This window comes from Panthera leo, chromosome D3 (genome assembly GCF_018350215.1).
Source record: "Panthera leo isolate Ple1 chromosome D3, P.leo_Ple1_pat1.1, whole genome shotgun sequence".
Classification (NCBI taxonomy): domain Eukaryota; kingdom Metazoa; phylum Chordata; class Mammalia; order Carnivora; family Felidae; genus Panthera; species Panthera leo.
The window spans coordinates 16,842,910-16,869,801 of NC_056690.1; the positions used below are offsets into that span (position 1 = coordinate 16,842,910).

The 26,892-nt window shown below is 37.6% G+C and overlaps 1 protein-coding gene across 2 annotated transcripts in view; it reads right to left on the reverse strand.

Moving 5' to 3' along the window:
• SPPL3 (signal peptide peptidase like 3) overlaps nucleotides 1-26,892 on the reverse strand; it is a 136,910-nt gene that overhangs the window by 108,487 nt on the left and 1,531 nt on the right. The gene's annotated exons all lie outside the window — the stretch shown is intronic.

The window sequence follows — 26,892 nt, forward strand, 5'->3', positions numbered from 1 at the left end:
TGCCCCGATTTTTTTTTTTTTTTTTTTTTTACAGGTAGAATATTTTAGACTGAGGTAATTACATGAAATGAGACCAAACAGTTATTCATTGTACAGCACTGTCCTGAACAATGTAAGGCATCTAGAAACTTAGCCCCTTGCTCACTAAATGCCTGTGACAACCTTCAGTGTGGTGACAACCCAAAATGCCCCCCTCTCCCAAACAGCAAGCACTACCCTAGCTGAGAACTACTGAGCTCAGTAACTAGGCTATTTAAAAATCACTGGCATGCTACTATTTCTATTTCTTAAATTAGCATTTTGCTACTACACAGTATTATTCTGTAGCTATAATTCACTATAATGGATCAACATAAAAGAAGTCATAAAAACAGAAACAAATACTACATCTAAGCATATCACAAATATATGTAATCAAACATGATTTAAATACAAACCAGAATGGAAATATGTATCTTCTGGAACAAAGAATTTCGAATGTAGTTGATTTCAAATATACAGCTGAGAATCCAAAAATAGGAATATTTAAAAACTGGATTTTACTGGATCAGCAATCTACTCAGTACTAGGAACTACTCCTGAATGTCTCAATATTCTCTCAGGATATGTGTCCATAAAACTTAGTAAGGCCAAGGTATATACTCAAAACGACTGAAAGCAGGGACTCCAACAGGTATTTGTAAAGCCACGTTCATAGCAGCATTATTCACAATAGCCAAAAGGTAGAAATAACCCATGCCCACAAACAGACAAATGGATATGCAAAATATGGTATATCCATACAACAGTCAGTCTTTTAAAAAGGAAGAAAATTCTGACACTACAACATGGATGAATCTTGATGACATTATGCTAAGAAAATAAGACAGTCACAAAAGCAGAAATATTATATGATTCCATTTGTGTGAGGTATTTAAGAGTAGTCTAATTCATAGATACACAAAGCAGAATGGTGTTTGCCAAAGCTTAGGGAGAGGATGGAATACTGATACGTGTTTAATGGGTACTCCGTTTCAGTTTGAGAAGATGAAAAAGTTCTGGAGATGAACAATGGTGGTGGCTGTACAACAATGTGGATATACTTAATGCCATGGAACTGTACGCTTACAAATGATAACTTTTTATTTTGATATTATATGAATATATTAAAATATATTTATATTTTCTTACTTATTTATATTTTATATATTTAAAACAAAAAATTAAATGGGGGGAAAAGCTGGAAAATCAGAAAGTAGAATTGACATACACTTTGTTGGCAAATGAAACTGTTAAATCATTGAAAGTATTAATACAATTTAAACAGGAAGATTTGAAATTCTGAACATAAACTTCTAATTGCTACAGGAATTTCCCTGTTCTTGTAAACAACTAGAAAACCTGACAAAACACATGAAATAGCAGTTTTTAGACATTGGGCAAACAGCAGCAGAGACTGTGATCCTCAAGAGAAAGGAAACAAAGAAAGTAAATTCCATGACTGACCAAACTTTTATGGCCTGGAGGCAATTTCCAGACTTCACTGCAGGGACAGAAATTTGACACAGGATTCCTGGCTCTGACTGTACTGAGGAGACAAGAGCCAGGGAAGCTGAAGCACCTGGAATTTGCAGCTAGAATTTGCGGGACAAAGTACTGAAGAGCAAGGAGCTGCCTGCATGTGGAGATCTGATGATCTGTATAAGGATTCTCTTCAATCTCGGAAACCTTCTCAAGAGCAGGGAGCAAACCACCAAAAAGCAATCAGCCCAACAATCTCCAGAGCTCACACAGGGCTGGGACTAGTTTGTGATCCTACTGGTCAGAATGTAGAAACCTCAGAATCACTAGAAGGACCACACTTCTGTAGTGGGGCTAAATTAGTCTAAGGAAAAAGACTGCTGTGACCAACCATAAAAACCTTAAAAGCAAGCTTCCCAAGAATCAAACTGACCAAAAAATTACTTAATAACTGTATGGCAATAAAATCTGACATTCTTTAAAGGAATATAGCAAAATTCAGTGCCCAGAAATGTAAAATGTAGGGATGCCTGGGTGGCTCAATCAGTTAAGTGTCCAACTTCGGCTCAGGTCATCATCTCATGGTTCGTGGGTTTGAGCCCCGTGCCGGGCTCTGTGCTGACAGCTCAGAGCCTGGAGCCTGCTTTGGATTCTGTGTCTCCCTCTCTCTCTGCCCCTCCCCAACTCACGCTCTGTCTCTCTCTTTCAAAAATAAACATTAAAAAAAAATCAAGGGGTGCCTGGGTGGCTCAGTTGGTTAAGCATCTGACTTCAGCTCAGGTCATGATCTCGCGGTTCGTGGGTTCAAGCCCTGCATTGGGTTCTGTGCTGACAGCTCAGAGCCTGGAGCCTGCTTCAGATTCTGTGTCTCCCTCTCTCTCTGCCTCTCCCTGGCTCACGCTGTCTCTCTCTCTCTCTCTCTCAAAAATAAATAAACATATAAATTTTTTTTAAATAAATTCAAAAAAAGATGGAAAATGTAAAATTCACAATGTTCAGCCATACAAAGGAAAGAGGAAAAGATCCACATCCAGAAGAAAAGTGAATCAACTGAAACAGAACCATAAATGATATAAACATGATGGACTTAGAAGACAAAGATGTTACAGCAGATACTATAAATCTGGTTCACATAAATGTGACATGGAAAAAAGAGAAATAGATGAAAAAAGACCCAATGGAACTTGCAGAGTTTTAAAAAGTATAGTAGGTAAAATGAAAAATACACTGAATGGGAAAAAGAGATGAGACACTGCAGAAGAAAATAACAGTGAACTTGAAGATACAGAATATAGAAACTATCCACAGAAAGAAAGATTGGGGGGGGGGGGGGGGGGGGGGGAAGGAAAGAGCCTCAGTAACCTGTGGGACACTGTCAAGTGGTCAAACACACATGACTAGAGTCCAGAAAAAATGAAGGGAGAGCAGAAAAACAACAACAACAAAGAAATAATGGCTGAAAATCTGACACATTGATGAAAATTATGAGAAATCCAAGAAACTCAAGTCCCAGAAGAAACACAAAGGGAAAAACACCAAAGTACACAACACTGCTTAAAAAAAACAAAAAACAAAAAACATGAAAACTGATAAAAAGAAAAACTTTGAGTATCCAGGGAAAAAGGCCATACTATTCAAACAGGTACACAGATAAAAATGAAAGTAGACTTCTCATTAGAAATCATGTAGAATTAAAAAAAAAAGAAAGAAATCACACAGGACAAAAACAAGTAAGATTCTAAAGTTCTGAAGAAAAAAAACACTTAGCCAACATAAAATTCTATATCCAGTGAAGTATTTTTAAACACAAAGACAAAATAAGGGCGTTTTTAGACCAATAAAAGCTGACAGAATTCATCGCAAGCAGACCCCTGCTATAACAAACATTAAAGGAAGGTCCTCACACAGAAGAATATCAGATGGAAATTTGGATCTACAAAAAGGAATAAGGAGGGAAAGAAATGGTAAATAGGTGGGCAAAAGCAAAAGACATGTTTAAAATGAAACGAACTGTGGTGTTTACAACATATGAAAAATTACATGGAATGATAATAGAGGCACAGAGATACAGGAGAGTGTAACAGACTGCATTTTCCAAAGGTTGCCTCCTGTTGCAATCTACATGCTCTGCTTCCAATGAGACACTAATATTCCTCCACTAAGATGGGTGAGGGGTGCTGGGGGGGGGGGAGTCTATATTCCCTCTCCCTGAATCTGGGCAAATCTTTATAACTGCCTCCACCCCTACAGAATACAGCAGGAGAGACACTGCCTGACTCAAGATCAAAGTTAGGTCATAAAAGGCAAAAAAATTTCTATTTGTCTGTTTCTTGTTAGGATACGTGCCTTTGGAACCCAGGCAGCTGAAAAATTAAACTGTACCATTGTAAACCCTGTAAGTTATAGGTGACGTGGTGTAACATTATTTTAACACAGATGGTAGGAAATTAAAGATGTATACTGTAAGCCCTGTATCAACCACGAAAAATATAAAACAAAGACATAAACCAAAGTAAACCAAGAAAGAAGATAAAATGAAACCATAAAAATTCTCAACAAATGTTTTAATAAAAAGAAGACAGAAGGAAAAATGAGAAACGAGAAAGAACAGATGGAACAAATTGAAAACAAATAGCAAGAAAGAAAATACAGGGGGTGCCTGGCTGGCTCAGCCAGAAAGCATGCGCCTCTTGATCTCTAGGTCATGAGTTCAAGCCCCATGTTGCACATGGTGCTTACTTAAAAAAGAAAAAAAAAAAAAAAAAAAAAGAAGAAGGAAAATATGTGTAATACTAGCATATTAAATTACATATAATTACAGAAAATTTAAACAGTGTACTCCAATTAAAAGACAAAGGTTGTCAAACTGGATAAAAAAGCAAGCCCTAACCATATGCTATCCACAAGAAACAGAGTTTAAATATAAAAACACAGACAGATTAAAAGTAAAAGGATGGGAGAATACAAATGAAGGCAAAAACAAAGATGAAGCGGTATAAATACCAGCAAAGTAGATTTTGGAACAATGACTATTAGGAGGGATATAAATAATGATCGAGAGATCGATTCATTAAAAGGACTTAAATAACAATCCTAAATATGTATGTATCTAATAACGAAGCTTCAATAGTCACAGAACTGAAAGCAGAAATACACAAAGCAACTAAAGTCGGCAACTTGCAACACACGTTTCTCGGTAATGGATAGAATTTTAAAAATCAGCAAGGATTTGAACACTATAAACCAACTTGACCTAATAGATATTCATACACTATTTCACCCAATAGCAGCAAGATACACATTCTTTTCAAGTGTACCTGAAACATTCACCAACATGAACCATATTCTGGACCACTTAAAAAAAATAAACTACTCTGGGGCGCCTGGGTGGCTCAGTTGGATAAGTATCTGACTTCAGCTCAGGTCATGATCTTATGGTTCTTGAGTTCAAGCCCCATGTTGGGCTCTGCACTGACAGCACAGAACCTGCTTGGGATTCTCTCTCTCTCTCTCTCTCTCTCTCTCTCTCTCTCTCTGTCCCTTCCCCATTGTCTCTCTCTCGAAAATATACATTTAAAAAAAAGAAATTTTAAAATTTAGGTTCAATAGATATGCTATTAAAATATTAGATACCAAAACTGATACAAAAAGACATGGCTAAACAAATCTGTAACAGAAGACAGTGACCAAGATAACAAATTACCCAACCACCTCTTCTTTATCCCTACAAGAGCACTAAAACCCCAAACCTAGCTTTACACAGAAATTTTTAAATTTCTTACAAAAATGTGGCATACTGACCTCAAAGTACTGTGAAGTAAACATTATCCTGGTCTTAAAACCGTTAAGATAAAATTAAAAAAGAAAATTACAGGACAGTCTTATTTATGAATAATGATGTGAGAAATCTTAAATAAAATTTAAGCAATTAAAGCAGTACATCAAGAGATTTATTTAAAAGTACTACTATATAGCTTTTGTTAGAAGAACGCAAGGGTTTTAAATAAAACTATTGATAGCACATGAAAGATTCGAGCAAAATGTCATGATAGCAATAGACTCTACATTTTATAAAATTCAATCAATCCCACTCCTTTCTATAAAAAGCAATAAAAAACTTTTGATTTCTTTTTTAATGTGATTAAAACAATCCACATTACAAATCTGATGGCTGAACATTAGTGGTCTTCCACTTAAGAGACCAAGAGGTACCTGATTTAGCTATTCGTAATAATATATTACATATTCTTTACTCCAGAGTAATTTTTAAGGGACAATAAAACAGAGAATTACAAAAACTACTGAAATATACAGATCACTACTTGAGTCTGTATAGAAGCTAAGCAAAGAATCATTAGAATAATTTGTCTACTATACTTGTTGGATATAAAAAGCAAGTCTGCAAACATCAATGGTAATGCTGTACACCAGTAGTAACCAGCTAGAAAAAGAATGCCGAAGTATCTCCGTGAAAACAGCAACAAAAAGAATAAAACATTTGTTAATTGGTGTAGTGAATGTATAAAAAAACCTAAACTTTAATGCGGAAAAACTTGGTTAGTTACAGAAAAGGAATAGGCCACAGTATCATGAAGCAGACAATTTCGTCCAAGTTAAAAAATAAACGTGATGTACTTCCAATTAAAACACTAACGGGGCGCCTGGGTGGCTCAGTCAGTTAAGCGTCGGACTTCGACTCAGGTCATGATCTCACAGTTCGTGGGTTCAAGCCCCGCATCGGGCTCTGTGCAGACAGCTCAGAGCCCAGAGCCTGTTTCAGATTCTGTGTCTCCCTCTCTTTATGCCCCTCCCTGACTCACACGCTGTCTCCCTGTCTCAAAAATAAATAAACATTAAAAAAAAATTTTTTTAAACACTAACAACATATGTTACACAACTTGAGAACTTGGAAAAATAAATGGGGGAAAATCAAAGAACATTCTGTAAAATCATGAAGATAGGATTAGGCCTATGGAATACTAAAAGCAATGTCTAAGCAAGGGATTGGGTCTCAAACTGAAAAATGGCTTTCTCTTGCAAAATAAATGCAAATAGGCTGCTGATTCATTCATTTGCTGACCATCTCTGACACTAGTTTCTGTTCAATGTTTAAATGGCACACTCATAATAGAGACAATCTTTCATTTCCTAAATCGTAGCTTATATCATCTGTGGTACAGCTAAAATGCACAATTCATGACCAAGATAGAATCCTTAACTGAAAGCTCACATGTAAGAAGAACTGCAGGTCAAAATGTTATTTTTTTCTTAAATATTTCCAAATGAACCTCTTAAATTCTTCTATTGTATTGTAATTTTACCATATCATACACAATGAAATAAAGCTAGAACTTATTATTTACTTGTAGACAAGGGAAGTTGTAGTCACACGCAATTCACCTCTGGAAAAGCAGCTGGCTGCCCATTTGAGTTACCTTACAGATTTTGGGAAATAAGCTCCAAAATGCTGCATGCCTGCTCTGTGTTAGGTAATTCTATAGATTGTTTCTTCACCAGGTTAGGGTTTAATTTCCTGTCCTCAGCCTTTCTTGAAATTTGATACAACAAAGAAAACACAAGTATGAGTGGCACTTCCCCAAAATAGTGTTAAGGGGGAATTGTTCTAGGTACTGTTAAGATGCCAAACTCTTCCCCTGAGCAAGTGTCTTTTAACATCTAAAACAAAATCAGACAGATTTCTTTTTTACCACCTGACTTACCAGAGCTCATGATATGCTAATTCAGACTATGAATTTCCAAGAGAAGAATTTAATATGCAGCCTTTTTCAGGCTTACTTGATTAAAGGTTCCCTTTATTCTCAGAGAACCATTAATGGCAAAGAGCCTAGGCTTTGGAGTTAAAAATATCTGTGTTCAAATTCTAGCTCTGCCATTCATTAACTATATAATCTTGGGTGAGTAATCAGTTTTTCAATTGTAAAATGGCCGGGGGAAGGGAGCAATACCTACACTTCAGAGGACTGATTTAAGGATAAATTATATACACACAGTGTGTTAAGAATATATAAACCTGATAAACTTTCAACAAAATTGCATTTGTCCTCCTGAAAGCAAAAGTTAATGATCTTTTCCCTTATATTCCCTCTTTCTCCCTTCCTTTCCTTGCTTTTGCCTTTTCTTTTCAGTTTTCATTCCTGGGTTTAACATTCCTATGTGATTTTCTTTTAATTTAACTGTTCGTTAAGGTAGCCAGCCATACTCAAAAAGCTCTCCTACATACTGACTTACACTGTTCAACTGAATGCTGGATAGAACAAAAAAGAAACAAGTTAGTGGGGCTGAGATACATTACTAAGTGAAAAAAGCAAGCCATAGCATGACAGTGTGTAGAACACACTATCACTTCATCAAAAAGGGATTACACAAAAGAATGAAGTTGAATGCTTACCATAAAAAAAAAAAAAAAATGGATCCCAAATAGATCAAAGTCCTAAGCATAAAAGCCAATACAAGAAAACTTGAAGAAGAAAACACAAGGGAAAAGCCTTACCTTGGATTCGGCCATGATTTCTTGGATATGACACCAAAAGCAAAAATAAACAGGCAACAAGAAAAAAAAATAAACATCAAAATTAAAAATTTTGTGCACCAGAGTAAACCATTAACAATGTGCAAACGCAATCTATGGAATGGGAAAAAAATATTTGCGAATCATATGGCTGATAAGAGATTGATATCCAGAATATATAAACAACTACAACTCAACAACAAAATCAAGCAACCTGAATAAGAAATGGGCAAAGGACTTAGAGACATTTCTTCAAATATATATAAATAGTCAACAAGCACATGAAAAGACACTCAACACCATCAATCATTAGGAACATGGAAATCAAAACCACAAGGATACCCTTCACACCCATTAGGATGACAATGATCAAAAAACAGAATATGACACTTGTTGGACAGGATGTGGAAAAACTGCAACCCTATGCACCACTGCAGAGAATGTAAAATGATGCAGCTGCCATAGAAAATAATATGACAGTTCCTCAAAAAATTAAACTAAGAATTACCACACAATCTGCAATCTCACTTCTGAGTATATATTCAAAGGATTTGAAAGCAGGGATTTGAACAGCTATCTGTACAATCATGTTCATGGCAGCATTATTCAATAATATAAAGCCAACAGAAGGATAATGGATTAGAAGACTGTGGCATATACACAGAATTGAGTATTATTTAGCCTTAAAAGGAAGGAAATTCTGACACATGCGATAACGTGGATGAAACTTGAAGATCTTAGGCTAAACGAAATAAGCTGGACGCAAAAGGGGAAACAGTGTATGTCCCCATTTAGACGGGATACTTACAGTAGTCAAATTCACTGAGACAGTGAAGGGGAAGGGAAGGGAGGAGGGTAGAATGAGGAATTAGTGTTTAGTGTTTAATGGGTATGGAGTTTCCATTCTGTAAGATGAAAACACTATGGAGATGGGTGGTGGTGGCACCACGGTTGCACAATTTGAATGCACTCATTAATGCCACTGAACTAACTGTACATTTAAAAATGGTTAAAATGGAAAATTTTATATTTTGTATATTTTACCACAATAAAAATGGAGGATTACATAGGATTATACTTATACATGTGCTTTCAAGCATACATTTCTAGAAGAATGGAGAGAAAGCTGGCTATATTTTCCTGGAGAGGGAGACTGGAGGATCAGGAGTGAATAAGACATAATAAAGAAGGGTTGAATATAGTGGTCTATTATGTACACACTAAAAACTAACCTATATTTAATGGTTTGAAAAGATATTCAAGGTATTTTAAATAGAAAAAAAGGCAGATAACAAAATACTATTTGCTGTTTAGTAACAAAATACTATTTACCATCTAACATTACTTAAACACACCAAAAGGAGTCTCAGAGGTAACATCAGAGATCAGTGAGAAAAGAAGGGACTATCAATAAATGTAGCTGTGACAACTGGATTCCTATTACCCTCTACTAACAGGATATAATAGTATAATTAATAATCTTATAGTCCTATTACCCTATGGTTAAATAAAACAATTCCAGATGTCTTAGTCTTAACTAAATTCATCTTAATTTAGACACAATTCTAAATTTAATCTAGATTTTAGATTAAAAATTTGTACATGAAAGGCAAAGTATTAACACTAACTCTAATTTAGAAAAAAATACAGGAGAATACCTTTAAAATCTCAGGCCAGAGAGGGATTTCTTACGACACAAAAGCACTCACCTAGGAGAGATGGTTAGATTCTAGCCCTAGGGATAAATCCTAGGAAAACTCTCAAACATGAACACCAGGCATGATCTCACAGTTTGTGAGATTGAGCCCCGTGTCAGGCTCTGCACTGACAGTGTGGATCCTGCTTAGGATTCTCTCTCTTCCTCTCCCCATGCCCTTTCACATGCTAGTGCTTGCGTGCTCGCTCTCTCCCTCTCTCTCTCTCTGAAAATAAACATTAAAAAAAAAAAAAAGAACACCAAGAACATATATAAGAATGTTCACAGCAGAAATCTTTGAAACGGTTCCAAACTGGAAACCTACATATCCGTCAACAGGAAAATAGATAAATAAATTATGATATAATTCACAGGCTGGAATATTATACATTAGTGGAAAATGAGTACAAAAAGTGGGACACATCTTGGAAATAATATTGATTTTTAAAAAGCAAATTATAAAAGACACCATATATATCTTCACAATACTCAACTGTAAAAAATTAAAGTAAAAATAAACATTATATCATACAGTAAAACATAGTAAAACTAATTTTTTAAAAAGCAAGGGAATGTTAAACATCACATTTGTGACAGGGGGAGGAGGGTAGGTAGGAGGAGGGATCAAGGAGTACACACACAGGTGCTTCAAGAAAGTACTCGTAATCCTGCAGTTCTTTAGGTGGTTGGTGAAGTTCATGAGTGTTTATTATGTCTCATAACTAACATACACAGAACATTTATTCTTCTGTAGATATTAAATTTGACACAAGAAGGAAAATACAGTATGAATCTATCCTTATTTTTGTGTAAAAAATTATCTATACTTCCTATAATACCCAGAAGGGTACCATTAAATGTTGCCACGAATTTTCTAGGTAAGTTAAATTTTAGGTAACGATAATTTTTTTTATTACTACTTCTTCAAGATTTCTGATTTTTTATGAACTAGTGTGTAATTAAACAACAACAGTCACAAGCATATGCATTTTTTAAAAGACCTGAAAGATACACAGCAAATTTAATGAGGGATGGGGGGGGGGGTAGGTAGAAGTGTTTTTCTTTTCTTTTTCTGTTTATCTACATCTTCTAAAACTGCACCAAGAAAATGTGTAGTACTAGAGTTCCATAATTACTTATCTGATACTCTTGCAGCCAGGGATGTTTCAGAATCCTGATTTTTAAATCTATTTTTGTTTTTATTTTGTGAGAGAGAGTGCAGGGGAGGAGCAGAGGAGAAGGAGAGAAAGAATCCTAAGCAGGCTACATGCTCAGGGCAGAGCCCAATGTGGGGCTCAATCTCACAACTGTGAGATCATGGCCGGAGCCGAAATCAAGAGTTGGATGCCTAATTGTCTGAGCCATCCAGGCACCCCTTTTTGGCTTTTAGAAAGGCAACACACACACACCCACGAAAAAGAAAACACAGAACCTGTACTAGGATTACCCTAGCACGGTTTCAGTCAGTACCCCATAACCAAACACAAATATTTCTGCAGCAAAGCAAAGAGTCACCCTAACAGGGATAAACAGGTAATATCAAGAACTTCATGTCAGTTAGGGCTTGTTTTTTTTGCCATCAGAAGAAGTCTAAATTAGGTTTTACCACCGGAAGAGTGGAATTATTTAGTGCCTAAGACCAGAGAAGAAGTAAGGCTTCCAATTCTATCCCCACTGATGATCCAACCAACTTGGAGCTTAGTCACTGCAGTCTGTGCACTCAGTTGAGAACAGGTAAAACAACTGTTAAATGAATATTTTATAATACCAATAAATCAAAGCATTTCAAATTCTAAACTAAAAAGCATTATTTCTCTCTTTCAAGCACATTTCAAAAATGAAGTTAATGAACAAGTGTCAAACTAAACTTGGAAATTATCAAAATCATAATGTGTATCAAAAACTCAAGGGGCGCCTAGGTGGCTCAGCTGGTTAAGTGTCCAACTCTTAACTTTCAACTCAGGTCATGATCTCACAGTTTGTGAGTTCAAGCCCCGCATCGGGCTCTGTGATGACAGTGCAGAGCCTGCTTGGGATTCTCTCTCTCTCTCTGCCCCTCCCCTGCTCATTTGCTCTCTCACGCTCTTATCTCTCTCAAAATAAATGAACTTTAAAAAAAATAGAAAGGGAATTTGGCATCTGGTATCTGGACACTGGTGGGAGGTCTCAGCACTAATGGAGAGGGTGAGACTTGCCCGGGGCCATGCCCTAGTCAGCAGTGGGGCCAGAGAGAAAGAAGAAGCTGATGGAACATTTATTAGAACATTAAGACATCCAATAGTCGGCAAAACTTAATACAGTGGTCAAGTATGGAGTATTTGTGTCTCACGATGGAAGTACTCATAAGATAAAGTCTTTTTTTATCCACTGTCACTGGGGCACTGATCAGCTATCTCCTTGTCCCTAACCCACCCTTGTGGCAATGACCTAGAACTGATCATAGACATCAGGAGGGGGTCAACACTCAACTGCCTGCAGGGGCTAGGTAAACAATATAAACCAGTAATATACAGATTCTGTGTGAGGCAATAGAAAGTGGTGAGGGCTGAGGCAAACTAGAAAATAAAAGCTATGAGTAATGACACTCAAATATTAAAACACTTGACCAAATTCAGTCCCTCTAGTAATCAAATGATTGACTGGGACACACCATCCATACAATGGCCCATTCTGAAATCTCCTCTCTTGAAGTGGTCTTAATTACATCTGCTGGCAAAATGCCAGCAGTCTCTATCAACAGTGTAAACTCAGGGAAGAGAGAATCCTGTTTATTCTGCGTTAGTTACTATAGTGAAGCCCCAGCAGGCAAAGAGTCAGTCATTAATTACAGAGATCAAACCCACAGCCTTATTTTGTCTAACCAAGAGAGAACTATGTGGTCAAACAGTACGAGTGGTATATAACTGATAAACAACAGGCCAAATGAGACCCTGAATGTACAAGAACAATTAGAATAAGAACCAAATGGTAGCAGTTCTTTCATTTGCCAAGAACTACAGAACCTGGTACACACCCTTAATGACGAGGGAGACCAAAGTTCTTCTTTCTCCTGTTAACTAATCTCTACTCACAGCCAAGAATCTGAGCTGTAAGGAGCTGGTCTCTCTGTACCCCTCTGAAGATTCTCTTCCACATTTAAAAAAAGAAAAGGCAGTAACAACATAAAACTGAGAAACTAGAAATACAGGCTGATCAAGCACTCATCTGTTTTTCCTAATGATACAGATCATCATACATGTGAGCAGAAATCCAGATCATAAGCTCTTAGACCTCCAGAATGGTGTTTGTTGTTCAATATGGCAGCTGCCAGCCACTTGTAGATGTTAAGTTTTTAAAATGTCGCTAGTCTGAACTGAAAAGACTATGTACTAAAAAAATGTAAAATATCTTAATTTTTGTTTTGATTACATATAATCAATGATACAAATATTTTTACATACTGGATTAAATAAACCATATTATTAAAATTAATTTCATGAGTTTCTTTTTACTTTTAATGCAGCTACTAGAAAATTTACAATTACATATGTACCTTATTATATTTCTATTGAACAGTGCTGTCCCAAAAAAGGTCGTATTTTACAACTAACTCCTCTAGTGATTACCTTGCTGGCAAAGAACAGATACAGAGGACTCCCTCCATGCAACCCCCGCCCCCCCCCCCCAAAAAAAAAAAACAAACGACTTCAGTCATTAAACCAGTCACAGTCCCAAGACTACTGATGACACAGCAGGCTGCCGGAGTAATCTGGGCATTCACTTACTCAAAGGTAAAGAACTAGTTTAACAATCACCTGAGGTTAATCTCTTGCTAAATGATTCTAGCATGTAAAATAAGGAGTAGCCTGAAGAAAAATCTGAGTCAAAATATTATATTTTTTTTCCCCTCAATTTACCTTTTTTTAGGTAATTAAAACTGAGGTGGCAACTCTGGTACTACCCTGTTAAGTGCAAACAGATCTAACATTTTAAACCACTGCTTTTATCCTCTATAAACCCTTAAATATAAACACTACACAAGTAAGAACCACTTCACACTCACTAAGATAGCTATAATAAAAAAACATGGCCAATGACAAGTGCTGGTGAGGAGGTGAAGATATCAGAACCCTCAAACATTGTGGGTAGGAATGTAAAATGTACAGCTGTCTTGGAAAATGATTTGGCAGTTCCTCAAAATGTTAAACACAGAGAAACAAAATGAGCCAGCAATTCCACTCCCAGGTATTTACCCAAGAGAAACGTAAATTTATATACATCTGCACAAAAGCTTTTACATGAATGTTCATAGTAGCATTTATTCATCATAGCCAAAAAATGAAAACAATCATCACCTGATGAACAGATAAGCAGAATATGGTATATGCATAAAATGGAATATTATTTGGCAATAAAAAGGAACGAAGCACCAATACATGCCACAACATGGATGAATCCTGAACACAGCATGCTAAGAGAAGTAAGTCAAAAGACCACATATTGTATTATTCCATTTATACGAAATGGGCAAATCCATAAAAACTAAAAGTACATTAGTGGCTTCCAGGAGCTAGGGAGAAGGGAGAAAAGGGAGTAATTTCTAATGACAGGGTTTCTTTGGAGGTGGAAAAAAAAACGTTCTAAAATTGATTGTGGCAATGGCTCCACAACTCTGTGAATGTACTAAAAACCACTGGATGTACACTTATTTTTATTTTTTGATATTTCATTTATTTTTGAGAGAGACAGAGAGAGACTGAGAGCAGGGGAGGGGCAGAGAGAGAGGGAGACACAGAATCCGAAACAGCTCCAGGCTCTGAGCTGTCAGGACAAAGCCTGATGAGGGGCTGAAATTCACTAACTGTGAGATCACAACCTGAGCTCAGTAGGACGTTTAACCAACTGAGCCACCTAGGGACCACCAGACGTACACTTTAAATGAATGAACTATATGGTATGTGAATTATACCTCAAAAATGCTATTTTAAAAATATAAAAGATTAGAATGAAAACCTGAATGCTAGAGAAAGAGACCTACATGAAATCTGACTATATGATATGCTTCATTTTAGAACAAAATGAAAAGTGACACCTAGTCACATGAAAGGGAAGTGGGAACTTCCAACTGTGGTTGACTGCTTTTCCTGGCACTAATTCCTCGAGTCTCCCAGAATCTACTCTGTAGCCATGTGATTTTGCAGCTCCTCCCACAAACGGGGAAGATTTAGTTTTGTGGCTCCTTGTCTTTGGTTTCCACCAAAGACTTGCTTAGGTTGAAAGAATGAAGCAGAAATGACAGTATGCCAGTTTTGAGCCTGAGCCTCAAGAAGTCTTGTAGGTTTCCACCTGCCCTCTTATGCTTCTGCCACTGTCATGAGAAGGACTCCCCCCCACACACCCATGCAGATGCTGCTGCCCATTCAGTCTAGGCCCCAAATTAAACACACATGCAGCAGAGCCGCCCAACTGACTTACATATCTGAAGCAAGAAGCAAAGGTGCCCAGCCAACCTGCAGACTCCTACTTTAAGCCACCGGGTGTGGGGATAATTTGTTATGCAGTATTACTGCAGCAACAGCTAACCAACACAGTGACCAATTCTCCCACTGTATTTTGAAGAGGTTCCATAAACTAGTTATAACCAAGGTAGGTCCAGCCTAACATCTTCAACAATATTTTCAATTACTTAGTGTAAAAGACTGACCTACAGACCCAAATGATATTCGATGCTTGTCCCTTCAAGCTCTTAAACTGAAAGTTGAAAGCAACAGAAGATATCACATAACCTTCCATCTTACTAATTTTACTTTTAGGGTTATTTTAAAAAATAAAATACAGAATATTTATTTTTTTAATGTTTACTTATTTTTGAGAGAGACAGATTACGAGCAGGGGAGGGGCAGAGAGAGAGGCAGACACAGAATCTGAAGCAGGCTCCAGGCTCTGGGCTCTCAGCACTGAGCCCGAACCGGGGCTCAAACCCACAAGCCATGAGATCACAACATGAACCAAAGTCAGACACTTAACCAACTGAGCCATCCAGGTGCCCCTAGAATAACACTTAAATAAACTATGTGCCAAGCCACTGAGGATAAAGACACAAAATATAATCAGGCCCTCAATACTTTACAAGGAAACAAATAAGGAAACAAACAACAATTGAAAAAGGTAAGTACGGGGGCCGCCTGGGTGGCTCAGTCGGTTGAGCGGCCGACTTCGGCTCAGGTCACGATCTCACGGTCCGCGAGTTCGAGCCCCCCGTCCGGCTCTGGGCTGATGGCTCAGAGCCTGGAGCCTGTTTCTGCTTCTGTGTCTCCCTCTCTCTGACCCTCCCCCGTTCATGCTCTGTCTCTCTCTGTCTCAAAAATAAATAAACGTTAAAAAAAATTAAAAAAAAAAAGAAAAAGGTAAGTACAATGTACTAAGGGAACACAAATAAGGGTCATCTAGGGACAACGATGGGAATAAAGAAGAGACAAATTGTTTCTAAAATTGAAAAAAAATACATATATATATGTGTGTGTGTGTGTGTGTATATATATATATATATATATATATATATATATATATATATATATAAAATGAACAGGGCTTACTGACTTGTTTGTTTGATGGGGATTAAGAATGTCTCCAAGGTCCCTAGCTGTGATGCCCCACCAGAAGCTCTTGATAGCTATGGGACAGGCTAAGACTGCCTCATCACCAAATGTTGACTCATTATCAACTTGGGAAGCCTAAACTGAAGCACAAAGCTGGATTTGCAGAGATGTATGGGGCTATTTGCACCTTTGCCACATGATGACTCTGGCTGAGTTTCCTATTCCAGTAGCTGGCTATCTTTTCCATTTGGTCTCACTACTTGAGTTTCCTGATGCGTGAGTCTCGTAACCTTTGCCTCGCTTCTATTGTCCAATCACATCTGCTATTCACTGTTCTCTCTCACTTCTACTTGTTAGTCCCTTTTGTTCTAAATTGGTTGGTAACCTTTAGCATTAGGTCTTGGAACCTTTGCTATCCATGAATACCAGCCTAATATATCATCCTTAGGTCTGTCAGTTATTTTCACCGTTGCACAGCATACAAAGGTGCAAAACAAAAACAAGTTTCTAATCCCCCAAACTCCTGGTTTATCCCTATCCAGACGACTAGGTTATTGAACTCTAAACTAAGACTGAGGCACTGCTGTATCTATGCAATTTAAAATATGCACTCACTAGGCCGAGATTTTTTTTAATTGCCCTTTCTGAATTACAATTATTAAACAAGAGAAAAGAAATGAGTTAAAAGAGAAAACAGTCTCTTAAAAACAGGGAAAAGATGAAGGCAAAATAAGTTTCTATTTAAAAAAAAAATTAGCACCATTTTTTTCCAGAAAAAAATTGTATTTTTAATCTAAAGATTAGACTACATTGGAGGTTCATTCTTTATAACATAAGGAACAATTTGTAAATTGAAACAATATTATTGTGAGACATATATACTTTCTTGATAGTAAAAGCAACAAAAATATGAAGGAACTGAATATTTTCAGATAAAATGTAACGAAAATTAAGGAAAAAATATGATAAAATCCTCTTAAGATAAATCATCAGAAATATATCTTTTAGATCCTTACTTATAAAATCTATTACTTTCCAAAAACAATTTCTCTCTTAAACTTCTGATATCCAATCCCTTACAGATATCTCCTATACCACCACCAAATTGTACCTGAACACTGCAATGCAATTTTAAAAAGACACTCATGTGAATGCAACCAATAATATAAACATTTCTCTTGTAACTCAGAGGTACTGATCATGCTATCAGCTCTTTAAACAAAAGCTTAAATACAAGGAATATGAAACTCTGAAATAGAAGCAAGAGAGAAAATGTTAAATTGCTCAGAAGCTGGTTTCCACATAACTTATTGCTCCTCATACCTCAAAGGAAGTTTCCTGCAAAATATTTTCATTTGAGCATGTGACTGAAACTCGTCCCCTGATAATTACCAAAAAAAAAAAAAAAAAAGCAGAGCTTCTCCAATTAAAAAAAATAGTATTATATCACAAAGTGCCTGTTTGGGAGATCAAGTATAAATAAATTGGTAGCAGTTGGTCTGCAGTCAAGTTGAAGAAGACTGAGATAAACGAAGACGCTGACTCTAAAGAGCCTGTGGTCCTCTGTAAACGCCTCCCATAGGTGTTTGGTTCGGGGGCTGAGCCACTTTCCTTCTCAAGGTGCTATACGGATATTAGGAAGTTAGGCAAATCCGGCCACAGCACTTGATCCAACTTAACAATAACAATTTTACTTTTGTATTTTCTTCAAAGAGCTGTGAGATGTTAGGTAAGTATTCTCTCCTCTCTTCTATGTGCCCTTTCATTATATTTTTAAGGAAACATTATATTCTAAAATCCAGCACCTGGCAAATGTCACCTCTAAAACATTCATTCTTTAAAAAAAAAGAAAACCTCAGCCTCTACCCAGAGTTCACGGTCAAGGTAGGAAGATAGCCACATAAATATATTCAATGCAAGGTCAGAAAATCATCAAAGTGCTGCCACATGGCAGGATCAGATAAAGAACTACAGGCATCAGAAGAATATTTCTTCTAGACAAATCAAAAAGATTCTGTAACAAGAGGAAAGCATCTCAGCTGGACCTTCAAAGATGCATAGGACTCACATATTTAGAGACTTGGGAGAAAGGCTAACCAGGTATAAGAGCTTGAATAAAAGGGGAAACAGTGAGTAATCCAGTTTGGCAGAAATAACAAGTATTTTAAAGAAAATACAGGAAGTAGGATTACAAGGCAACAATGTTTCAAATGACCAAAGAGGTTGGACACAATTAACACACACACACACACACACACACACACACACACACACACAAGAAAACAAGACATCCAAATGAAATACAATCCGAAATAGTACTAATGTAAAGATCCAAAGAATCAAAGACTAAATGTCACATCCCCATTAAGTGTTGTTCATTTCCCATTAATTTCCCTTCACAACTCCTAACTGAAATCCATGACTGCAATAAATAAATAAAAATCTCTAAATTTAAACTACAGTAAAATAATAATAATCTCTTTCCAAGATCAATTTCTCTTTCTCCCTGGCTTCAAATATACAATCCTCTACCTTATCAATAAAAACAGAAGACCCTATGGCCCTGTCTATAACAAGCATACTCTTTCCTTACATCTTTCCCATCTTATTTGGCAAACAAATGGCCAGTACCCAAAGGATGCCTTTATTTCTTCATTACCCTTCCCTAATTTGCCTTTCACCCTCACTACTCTGATCTTTATTAGTGCACTTTCACTAATGACTTCCTTTGCAAATTCAATAGCCTGTTTTTTCTTCATTCTCTTTGAACCTTGTAGCTTTTTACACTCTTGCCCCCCCCCAAATTCTCTGTGCCTTTTCTTTCACTGCCATGGAGCTTTGCTAATTACCCTACTTCTGATGGAACTTCCTTTGATTCCTCTTCTTCCTCCCATTCTCAGTTTTGAGTTTCCCAAGCCTCAACTTCCGGTCTTCCATTCTGCCCTCTCTATTCTCTCCTTCCTAATTAACTGATCTTATCTCAAATCTTTCACTCTCGCTAGCCTTGCAGCAGTACCAGGTGGCATTTCTGTAACAAGACTAGACTTAGCCCCTCTGAAAGCTATGTTTGAAAATATTTTTTTTTTTTACGTTTATTTATTGTTGATAGAGAGAGACAGAGCACAAGTGGGGGAGGGGCAGAGAGAGAAGTTGACACAGAATCGGAAGCAGGCTCCAGGCTCGGGGCTCCGGGCTGTCAGCCCAGAGCCCGATGCGGGGCACGAACCCATAAACCACGAGATCATGAACTGAGCCGAAGTCGGACGCTTAACCGCCTGAGCCACCCAGGCGCCCCAATGTTTGAAAATATTTTTAAGGTATTGGTGCTTGCACTAATCAATGCATAGATAAAATAATTCACTCTCTAAAACTAACTTTTACTTCTAACAGTAGTATTTTTCCAAGCATTTTTGAGAAATGGATGTAAATTTCTGGGGGTTTATAAAGTCAGTAAAGCATACAGTCCAATGTTTAAAAGTTAAGGCTGTCAGGCAAAGCCTGAAGATTTACAGATTTGGAGAGTAAAGCTAGACAACTCAAGCAAAACTTAAGACAAGGAAACAACGAAGTCAAGTACTGTACTTAAGTCAAAACGTCTGTATAACTAAGTTGAAGAAACAATTAAAACTTTGCTGCACATGTCCTATTTAGGTCAGAGTGAAGCCAAAATCTGAGGCCTTCAGATGAGGGGAAATGGGTGTGCCTGGCAGACCTGGTACGGAGTAGGGAAACAGATAAGAAACTGCTAACAGCCCCTCCTCACACATTTTAGGGTCCAAGTGTCCTGGCCATTCCAGAGAAAACCAGGAAAAGACTAGGTTTATCCATACCACTGCTCTCTTCCCCTCACATGAATACATTATGAAGGAAACTGCCTTCAAGCAATCAAAATAAAACTATTTTATGAAAAAACTTAGCTTTTATTCATGGTTTTTCTTGTTTGTTGGACTTCAAAACAGGACTAGAAGCACATTTCAGCACATTTCAAAGGCAACAATACAAACCAATGACAATTTGCAAACTATTCTCATTCTTTTTATAAAACATTATTTGAACATCTCAAAGTTTAAATGCTAGTTATTTCGTGAAATGAGAAAAATCATTTCTGTAGCGAGGAACCTGTATCTGGAACCTGTCTGGATCTTACAATGTAGAGAACAAATACCTTGCTTTTTATATTTCACTTAGCAATTACAAAGCATTTGCACTTACATTATCTCATTGAATCCTTGCAACAATTCTATGGAGGACAGGCATAACCACTGTACAGAATATAATACTGGGACCAAGACAAGACTAGCTCACAGTTCATCAGAGATGGAAATCACCCTCCAACAAATGTTTCCCAATTCAAAAAAAACCAGAAGTAAATCCTCGTATTTTAGAATTTCAAACAAAAATTTAGTGAATGACGTTGGCAGAATCAAATACTTTCTGAGCCATCACTTACGTTCAATACAATTTACATAAAAAACAACTGGGGCACACCTCTACTTTAGTGCACTTTTGTTTTTTATCCCTTAATAGTTCTTCACTATCAATACCAGAAGTCCAAAATAGAGATTACTGAGTTTTCTTACCAAGCTAGGGTGCAACCTACAAACCAAGAAATGGGATTTTCTACTAGGTGTCTATTAGGCGACTGCATATTCATCAGTCTAATATCTTTTTTTTTTTTAATTTTTTTAATGTTTATTTATTTCTGAGACAGAGAGAGGCACAGCATGAGTGGGAGAGGGGCAGAGAGAGAGAGGGAGACACAGAATCAGAAGCAGGCTCCAGGCTCTGAGCTGTCAGCACAGAGCTCGATGCGGGGCTCGAACTCACAAACCGTGAGATCATGACCTGAGCCACAGTAGCTCAACCGACTGAGCCACCCAGGCGCCCCACATCAGTCTAATATCTTAAAAATACTTTCAAATCTTTTCACAGGTCCTCAATCTAGTCTAGTCACAGCTAATGAGTAGGTCTGTTTTATGTTAAGCTGTGGACCTAGTGAGACCTACTAATAAAATCTGAGAGGTAAGAATTCATTATGAGGATCATCGGGACTACCTGTAGATTTTCCCTGTAAAATTGAATTTGGTCACCTGAAGCCCCTCTAGACACCTAAGAGGTTAAAATTACGGAAGAGGAGAACTCTACCTCTCACTTTTTAAGTGAGGATTGGAAAATGTGTTACAGAAACTTGTTGCAAAGTTCCAAAAATTTCTTGATTTAAACATACAACGAATAAAACCAATACTTCCCTTTAACTCTTAAGAAACAACCATTAAACGCCAGAAAATATATTATAGAATTTAATAAATCAAGTCATTCTTATGGCTCTATTGCCAGGGACAGCAACCACATGAAGTTCAGGTGCCAAACGTAGCCAACTAAAACAGCACTTGGTTAGACACACTCTCTCCTCTTAGAACACCCCTGGATTTTCCCTGAGATAGTTTGATGAAACGTGAGAATGATAAAAATGAAGTTATTATGTTGAAGTAAAATACAACTATACAGAACTACATAACACCTCAATTCAGTGGCATTTGTCATCTCTAAAATAAGTGGTCACGTAGAAATCTGTTTTGAGAGATCCACGGGCACTAGGCATTTTAATTCGTAATACTACTTGCTAAATTATAGGCTGATATGGCTACAAACTCTCCAGCTTCCTTCCCCCTTCCCCCTCCCCAGGCTTCATAAGAAACATTGAGGAAAATGATTTTGGTACAAATTCTTGGTTTTAGTTTTGGTTAATTTTCAGCTTGAATCATGCATCACCAAACCATTATTACAGCACCTTAACGCTATGCAAAACATGTTTTTAAAATGAGCAAATCTTGGGGCGCCTGGGTGGCTCAGCTGGTTGAGTGGCCAACTTCAGCTCGGGTCATGATCTCACGGCTCGTGAGTTCGAGCCCCGCGTTGGGCTCTGTGCTGACGGCTCCGAGCCTGGAGCCTGTTTCGGATTCTGTGTCTCCCTCTCTCTCTGCACCTAACCCACTCACATTCTGTCTCTGTCTCTCTCAAAAATAAATAAACATTAAAAAAAATTTTTTTAATGAGCAAATCTAAAGTTTATAATACTAGAGACATATTTTCAACTGAGTATTTTCTCTCTGAAAAACTTGTATTAGATGCAATGACCACAAGATACAGCAATCAGGTATGATCACTAGAGATAAAATGACACACAACAGTAACTGCAAAGTAGAAGTGACTTCCGTGAGTTCCAGAGATCTGTTATTTCTCACTCTCAGGTTTAGCACTATTTGTAAATACCTCACAGGATAAAGTCCATTATCATAACACTATATCACCTCAACATAATGCAATCCTTAGAGCAGATCTTAAACGCAGGCCAGAGGAAGCATTCTCATTCATTTGTTCAGTAAATATTTACGAGCTACCCATTACATGCCAGGCCCTGGAGAGAGTATCAAAATAGATTCTTACCCTTGTGTAACTTTTAGCTTGTTTATGGTCTGTCATCCCTCAGAGACACACACAAGATGAGACTATGAAGAGTCTACTAAGGAACTTAAATTTTATTCTAAGTGTGGCCACCAAAGGGTTTTAAAAGCAGAGGATTGACAGGATCTGAGTCAAGGAGTTAGAAGGCCACTCAGAAGGGCCATCGTGTGGAGAATGGGGGGAACCCAGTGAGGAGGCTAACAAGGAACTCACTCAAAAGATGGGTTGGCTTGAGTGGTGACTGTGGAAATGAAAGTAGATTCAGTGGCAGAATCTTCGTGTCAGTCTGGACTTTGAGCCCTTTAACCATTTACATGTTATCTGGCAAGTTACTTAAATTCTTTGAGCCTCAGTTTCCTTACTTAGCAATGCGTGTAAAGCCCTAGCATGGAGAAAACACAATAAATTATTATGATACTATTTTGGTAACAAAATTCATCCCAGTGAGGTTCACATGTACTTATTTCCTTTTCCCCCTACACCAACATTAACCCTAACATAAGTAACTTTTACCACCAAGATTCAAGTGCACTTATAAATGACTCCATCAAGAGACAAGCCTAAAAAAAAAATTAAAAAATAAAAATAAGAGAGACAAGTTCCCCTTTCCCACAGAACTTAAGCTAAAACAACTGCTCAAAAATATTTATTAAGCAAGGTATTTTTCTCAAATTAATAAAAGTCTAGTTTGCACCTTCTATTTGTGTTTTCACATGCATTCCTTTACTTCCTCACTTTACAAGCAAAAAGGATACAAGCAGAATCTTGTGGTTTAATCATGATAAAGACTGTGGTGTTACTACCAATAACTTTAATTTCATATGTCAATAGCTTTTATTTAAAACTTTATTAAGGATGGCATTATTCATTCTTATAGCAAGTGATACCAGGAAACTAAGTTACCAAAAGCTCTCTTCTATAAGTATATGGATTATAATAAACACTCATCTAACTGTAGCTTCCCTTTACACTTAAAATATTCTTTCAACAAGGGTGCCTGGGTGGCTCAGTCAGTTGAGCGTCTGACTTTGGCTCAGGTCACGATCTCACGGCTCGTGAGTTCGAGCCCCACGTCGGGCTCTGTGCTGACAACTCAGAGCCTGAAGCCTGCTTTGGATTCTGTGTCTCCTTCTCTCTCTGTCCCTCCCCTGCTTGCACTCTTGTCACTCTCTCTCTCTCTCTCTTTCAAAAATAAATAAACATTAAAAAATTAAAAAAAAAATCCTTTCAACAAAGGATGAAACACCCTGAAAATCATGTTCACTCAATCAGCTCCTAAGCAGGAGCTATGGGCAAGACAAAGGTTAGTGTTAACAGTGTCCTTACCCTCAAGGAGTTTACAATCTAATGAAGAGGCTTAAGTATTCACACATGTAAAGGGAGGAATGATGCAGACTACAAGTATCAACAATAAAGAGATCACTTTCAGTTGGGGTGTTCAGAAAATGCTTCACAGCTCAGTGGAATTTGCAGTGAACCCTTGCATGACAGGATTTTGATAGAATTTGCTAGGAAGAAAGTGTGATGAGGAAAACAACTATTGAGAACAAGAACTTTGTTTTTCTGAGTTGCTACCTAGCCATTTTTTAGTATGATATCCATAATCACACCCAGAGTCTGGACATTCAGATAAGGACTCAAGTTTGGGATACTCACCACAAGTCCCTGCTTTGCTTTTCCCTGGGCACCTTTTAAAAATAACCACTAGCATTAAGCCCCCCAAATTACTGACCTCCACACCAATCACAGGTGCTTGCTACCCGGCTATGTATCTCCTGCTCATGACCTGGGACACAGGTCTACCCTCTCCCTGGCTCATGGGGCCCCACGATTTCAGTTACCAGGGTCAGCCACAGTCCAGAAGCAGATAATCCTCCTCCTCACGTACTGTCAGAAGGTCAATAATAGCCTAATGCTACATCACAATGCCTATGTTCATGCACGTAACTTCATCTCATCACATAAGCATCTTATCATCTCCTATCATCTCAACAAGGGTGAGTACAGTACAGTAAGATATTCTGAGAGACCATACATGACTTTTATTATAGTATGCCATCATAATTATTTTATTTTTTGTTGTTAATCTCTTACTAGGCCTAATTTATCATTTAAACTTTATCGTAAGTATGTATGGATAGAGAAAACATAGGATATATTAGGGTTCAGTACTATCCTTGGTTTCAGGCATCCACTGGAGTCCTGGCATGTAAACCCCACAGACAAGGGGAACTCTGTACTTCTGTTGTATGGGTGTACTGAACCTGCACCTTCAACCAGAGCAACCCCATGGATTTCATGTGCCCAAAGTGGAAGCTCACATGCTCAGGGAGCTACCTGCCCACTACCTGGGTGGCTCGTGCCCCCTCATTCATCAGGTCATAACCTACATATTCTTAATACACCTACTCACAGAAAGCTTCTCAACACAGAAAGCAAGCACAAGAAATCAGAAAACAGCATGAACAGCATGTGTAGGGTTTTTAAATTAACTTTTTATTATGAAAAATGTAAGTATGTCCAGGTATACAGAATAAAATAATAAACCCCCATGTACTCATCACTAAGCTTCAACAATTACCACCTCATGGCCAATCTTGCTTTATGATTTACATTATCTTATTATATGAAAATCCTAAAGAAACCTATTTTCATTCTTCTGACTTCTACATTCTTCGCTGACTCCATCCTCAGACAAATCTATATTGCCACAGTGGTCTCCACAAGGTTGATTTTCCTCAAGGCCACATACAAATAAAGCATAAGTCTATTAAAAAAAAAAAAAAATCAACTCTTATTTGCCTGAACCTAAGGAATGGTGACAAAGATACTGCAAATGAGAGATATTCCAAAACTCAGTTTACATGTACTTTCGGAATACCTTTTCCATACTTACATTTCAAGGAGAATGAATAAAATGATGGGAGAATTCATGTCCAACAAAATAAAGCATCACAGATGAAGTATCTTAGACAAATCACTTGTCCTCCTGAGCCTACATTTCCTCCTCTTTAAAACAGGGAGTGATCACCGACCTCAGGGCCTTGGGAGAATTAAACAAGTACCTTACCGCCACATGGATCATTACCTCTGGTAACTATCAGAACCTAGAAAGCTGCCTGGTTTTCCAGTCCTCTCGCCTCAGACAACTCCCTCTCTCAAGATGATGTAAAAAGTTTCTCCATCTAAAGATGACAGGCTAAGCATTCTGATTTCAAGGAGCTTCTCTGCCTGTAAAGCCAAAGGGAGCTGAGATTGAAGTATTTCAGTAGGATGAATATTGTAAACTATCAAACTTCACAAAATAGTCCCTACTGAACGAGCAGAACTGTCCAACATCACACAGAGATAGTGTGTGGCCAACCTACCTAGTGAAACACTCTCATTTCCCCCACTTCTTGGCCAGTGTATTTCCTCCAACCATCCGCGGCCTCTATACAGCACAAAGCAGGGTAGCCATCAGGACTCTCAGCTGGGCCAGAGTGTTAAGAGCTTGAGATGAGTTAGCTACCACAAGGCGAACTTACTGTGTCCATAAGAAAGCTCCAGCCGCAATCTTGTGTTCCTTATTACCTGCTAGGGAGAGGCAGCTCACTGTTGCTCAAAACTATCCAATTAAACAGCTTTTAAAAATACATATGCAGTCACAACTGTTTACCAACGTTTTAATTCTTCTTTTAGTGTTACTTTATTTCAGTCTTTCCGTTATCTTCTTTTTGAGCCTGTATACACATCATTGAGGTTCCCTTTTGAATGACCATCTTCAACCATCAACCCTCTTTCCCTCTGTGAAGGCAGAATGAGTTCCTGACTTATCCTAACGCCAACCACCACAAAGCATCCACTCCATTAAAGCCCTCCACCTAAAAACCATTCTTTGTTTTCACTTATTACCCATTCTCTGTTTCCCTAACTATAATGTAGTAAGATGTAACACTTTACAGCTTGCCATGTGCTTTGTAAAGTTATTCATTTAATCTTTACAACCCAAGAAAAAGGCAATTCTCCTATCTAGTAGTAAGGGAAAAGAAATGGAGAACTTACTATCCTGCCCAGTTATAAAGCAACTTAGTGGTGAACCGGACCTCCAAACCAAGTCTTCCAACTCCAAATGCCCTGCCCTT